This window comes from Malaclemys terrapin, chromosome 15 (genome assembly GCF_027887155.1).
Source record: "Malaclemys terrapin pileata isolate rMalTer1 chromosome 15, rMalTer1.hap1, whole genome shotgun sequence".
Lineage (NCBI taxonomy): Eukaryota > Metazoa > Chordata > Testudines > Emydidae > Malaclemys > Malaclemys terrapin.
The window spans coordinates 9,978,256-9,983,571 of record NC_071519.1 but is presented as its reverse complement, the minus strand read 5'-3'; positions in this window follow the sequence as shown (position 1 = coordinate 9,983,571).

Genomic DNA, 5,316 nt, shown 5'->3' with positions numbered 1-5,316 from the left:
TTTGGGGGTTTGTGTCCTAAGAGGTTTGTGCACATGTTTCATTAGCTGGGGGCAACAGCTGATTTCCTTTGTTTTCTTTCTCAACTCTTCCCCGGAGGGGGGGGTGAAAGGGCTTGAGGGTACCCCTCAGGGAGGAACTCCCAAGTGCACCTGGGTTCCAAAAAAAAGGGGGTTTGCATTCCAAAAAAAGGGGGGTTGCATTTGGGTGGTGGCAGCGTTTACCAAGCCAAGGTCAGAGAGAAGCTGTAACCTTGGGAGTTTAATACCAACCTGGAGTGACCAATATTAATTTTTAGAATCCTGGCAGGCCCCCACCTTCTGCACTCGAAGTGCCAGAGTGGGGAATCAGCCCTGACAGTCACTGACCCGGGCTGGGAGATTTTGGACAAATCTGGGCAGTGCCAGAGAGCTGGGGAAAGAAACATCCAGAGACAGTTACAGGTGCAGGAAGCCGGAGATGGGCCCCTTGTGGGGGCGGCTTTGCCCTCACTTCAGACAGCAGAGAGAGATCTGATCCCCCTTAGTGGGGCCGTTACCCGACTGTCACCCTAGGTGTGAATTAGTTTAAACCCAGCGGATCAGCATCTGCAGCCGGAGAGCGGGATGAGGAATGTTAGCTCTACCCAAGCTCATTCGTGCCTCAGTGACCCTACGGCAGGCCCAGTGATTCCTGCTCAGCCAGCTGTGATCCCTCTGGGGGGGAGGGTTGGGGGTAGGGACGCGGCTGAACAGACACTTGGTGTCTGAGCGCCGCGTGGTGCCATCTCCGGGACGTTCTCCAGACCCTCCTAGCATTGAATGTGACACCCGGATTCCGGCTGATTTGTGGGATCTTCCCTCTTCCTCCCCCAATCCCAGCCCCACTCAACCTGGTGCATGCCACTGAGGGGAAAGTTCTGTATATGGACCAGGGATCCCACTGCGGCAACGCCAGGATCCCTGGCCGGGCATCAGAGAGACAGCGGTAGGGGTGACCATACGTCTTTTTTGGCCAAAGTGGCCATTTGTCGCTAAGTGGTGATGCCAGCCCCAAGCCAGGCGGGTGGTGGGGGAGGCAGGATGGGCATGGACCAGCAGCGACACCAGCTCCAGCCTTTGGAAACATGGTCGCCCTAGACAGCAGGGGTGTTAGCTTCACCAGCCCCTGTTCTCGCTGCGGGGTTTCACTTCAAGCCAGGGCCTCAATCGAAGGGAAAATCTTCTCCCTAAGTCATTTTATGTCACTCTTCCCTGCCAGGACACTTACAGATGCCACATCTAAATCCTCCTGTATTGAGAGAATTTGGAGAACCTCCGAGTTACGAACTGTCACCGAGTCCCCGGGCGATGCTCTGGAGCTGCTCCCTACGGAGCCCGGCAGGACTCTGGGGGAGTCTCCTCTCTGGGAGCGGACTGTCTCCAGGGCAAGAAGCTCACATGGCTTCACCTTCCTGGGTCTGACCTCGGAGCATTCAGCCTCCCCTGCCCCACCGTGTGCTTCCCACAGCAAGTCCACCTGGGTGGGGTTCTGGGGCAGCCAGAGGGTCCTGCCCCCCACCTCCGCAGTCAGATGTGTCTCTCAGCCAGCTGGGAAAACAGAAGGTTTATTAGACGATAGGAACACGGTCTAAAACAGAGCTTGTAGGTACAGAGAACAGGACCCCTTAGTCGGGTCCATTTTGGGGCCAGGGAGGCCAGACCCCATCTGGGCCCCCCTCCATTTCCCCAGCCAGCTCCAAACTGAAACTCTCCAGCCCATCCTCTGGCCTTTGTCTTTGTCCCGGGCCAGGAGGGCCCGGGTCACCTGATCTCTTTGTTCTCTTCAGTTGGCACCTTTGCAGAGGAGGGGCCCAGGCCATCAGGAGACAGAGCGTCGGCCATTCTCTGTGCAGACACCATCACACTGGCCCTCTAGGGCTCTGCAACAATCACACCCCCGATCCCACCACTTAGAGACTTAGAAATGTATAGGGGAAACTGAGGCACCCACACAGTATTCAGAGAAAACATTAAGAACAGTCCCACTTCGTCACACAAACATCAGAGTTACAATCTGACCAGTCAACCACACACCTCCTTTGGAGCCAGACATACATAATCTGGCAGCAGCAAAGACGAAACAAATTCAAATACAGTACCGTATTGCGTTAAATGTATATCACAACAACAACAAAAGGGAAAGCAGCCTTTTTCTTCTGCATCGTAAAGTTTCAGAGCTGTGTTACATCCATGTTCAGGCGTAAACTTTGCAAAGAACAACCATAACGTTTTGTTCAGAGGGACAAACATCCTCCGTTCCCGACGTGTTCATAACTCTAAGGTCCTTGCCAGCCCCAAGTGCTCAAAAATCCTGAGGCAGGCTCACCCAAACTCATGAACGTGTCTTTGCAATCATGAGATTGTGTAAAAAGAAGAAATTTTGAGTTTCTTTTTATTGCCTTCTGCTTTCTGAGTCTTCAGGGTGCACTGGGGTCACATTTTGAAGCTTTCTCCATAGCCACGAGGACTAGAAACTTACTTTTACAGAAGATACAGAAGATATCATGTTGCCTCTATATAAATCAATGGTACGGCCACATCTTGAATACTGCGTGCAGATGTGGTCACCCCTTCTCCAAAAAGATATATTGCAATTGGAAAAGGTTAAGAAAAGGGCAACAAAAATGATTAGGGGTATGGAACGACTTCCATATGAGGAGAGATTAATAAGACTGGAACTTTTCAGCTTGGAAAAGAGACGACAAAGGGGTTGAGGTCTATAAAATCATGACTGGTATAGAGAAAGTAGATAAGGAAGTGTTGTTTACTACTTCTCATAACACAAGAATGAGGGGTCACCAAAGGAAATTAATAGGCAACAGGTTTAAAACATATAAAAGGAAGTATTTCTTCACACAACACACAGTCAACCTGTGGAACTCCTTGCCAGAGGATGTTGTGAAGGCCAAGACCATAACTGGGTTCAAAAAAGAACTAGATAAATTCATCGATGGATCTGGCTATTAGCCAGGATGGGCAGAGATGGTATCCCTAGCCTCTGTTTGGCAGAAGCTGGGAATGGGTGACAGGGGATGGATCACTTGATGATTCCCTGTTCTGTTCATTCCCTCTGGGGCACCTGGCATTGGCCTCTGTTGGAAGACAGGACACTGGGCTAGATGGACCTTTGGTCTGACCCACTTGACATATACACTTACTCACTTGACTCCAGGAGCTGGGCCTTTAAGGAAAACAATAATCGTCATGAGATTCATGAGAACATTGAAGAAGGCCCCACCCCATCTGGTCTCAAGAACTCTGTGACATCACAAGGCTGAACCTACAAGAACCTCTCCCCCTCCTATCGCTTCTAGCTCCTTTCCACTAGGAATTGTTACGGTGGGAGGTAACCGGTGGCCCTGCTTGCTATCCAGGCTGACCCAGGTTCTTTTCCTGAGCATGCAAGCAAATGTTCAGCCTTTGGGAGACAAGTGTGTCCCGGTGAGATTAGGGAGTTGGTTGTCCTTGGAGAGAAGCCGTGGCAGACAGCAGAGTTGGCTCCACTTTATTCTCTGAATTCAGAGGCAATTTTTGGCCCAAAGCAACGACCTGGGAACCAGGCGTTGGTGTGGGCTGAGATTTCTGGAGGAGGGGGCTTCCCCTGGGTTGTTTCTCTGCTCCAAGGCAGGTGTATTTGAATAACAACAAATCTAGAATTAGCCTAGAGTCTGTTCACTATTTCTCCTCCAAAGGTACAGGGCCCAGGACATCTCTTGCTCAGCAGAGCGGCCACACTGGCCTCAGTAGGGTAATATAATAACAACTATGGCAGCATGAGTTATTATTTTAACAGCGTGCATGAGTGTGTGAATTCCCCATCCCCCAATGCAGTAGACAAACTAGTGACAGAGGTGTCCCTCTGAAAGGAGCAGGGTAGCGATGAATTTATTTCACTCGGAGGGTGGTGAAACACTGGAATGGGTTCCCTAGGGAGGTGGTGGGATCTCCATCCTTAGCGGTTTTTAAGGCCTGGCTTGACAAAGCCCTGACTGGGATGATTTAGTTGGGGATTGGTCCTGCTTTGAGCAGGAAAAAGATCTCACAAAACTAAGTGATTGGGCAACAAAATGGCAAATGAAATTTAATGTGGATAAAGGTAAAGTAATACACATTGAAAAAAATAACCCCAACTCTACATACAATATGATGGGGGCTAATTTAGCTACAACTAATGAGGAAAGAGATCTTGGAGTCATCATGGATCGTTCTCTGAAGACGTTCACGCAGTGTGCAGCGGCAGTCAAAAAAGTAAACAGGATGTTAGGAGTCATTCAAAAAGGGATAGAGAATAAGACAGAGAATAGCTTATTGCTCTTATATAAATCCATGGTACGCCCACATCTTGAATACTGCGGACAGATGTGGTCTCCTCATCTCAAAAAAGATATCCTGGCATTCGAAAAGGTTCAGAGAAGGGCAACTAAAATGATTAGGGGTTTGGAATGGGTCCCATATGAGGAGAGATTAAAGAGGCTAGAACTTTTCAGCTTGGAAAAGAGGAGACTAAGAAGAGATATGATAGAGGTCTATAAAATCATGAGTGATTCAGAGAAAGTGAATAAGGAAAAGTTATTTACTTGTTCCCATAATATAAGAACTAGGGGCCACCAAATTAAATTAATAGGCAGCAGGTTTAAAACAAATAAAAGGACGTTCTTCTTCACACAGCGCGCAGTCAACCTGTGGAACTCCTTGCCTGAGGAGGTTGTGAAGGCTAGGACTATAACAGCATTTAAAAGAGAACTGGATAAATTCATGGAGGTTAAGTCCATTCACAGCTATTAGCCAGGATGGGTAAGGAATGGTATCCCTAGCCTCTGGCTAGGGATGGCAGGAGAGAGATCACTTGATCATTACCTGTTAGGTTCACTCCTCTGGGGCACCTGGCATTGGCCACTGTCGGCAGATAGGATACTGGGCTGGATGGATGGATGACCCAGTATGGCCATTCTTATGTTCTCCTGAGGTCTCTTCCAGACCCTAATCTTCTATGATTAATCATAGAATCATAGAAGATCAGGGTTGGAAGTAGGGTGACCAGATGTCTCGATTTTATAGGGACAGTCCTAATTTTTGGGTCTTTTTCTTATATAGGCTCCTATTACCCCGCACCTCCTGTCCCGATTTTTCACATCTGGTCACCCTAGTTCAGTGGTTCCCAAACTGGGGTTTGTGAACCCCTGGGAGTTCACAAAATGTTACAGGGGGTTCTTGGGAAAAAATTCCCTAATGGTGAACAGAGCTGTCCCTAGGAACCCCAGACAGCACGGGGTCAGCAGCCTGGAGCCCCTGGGCTTC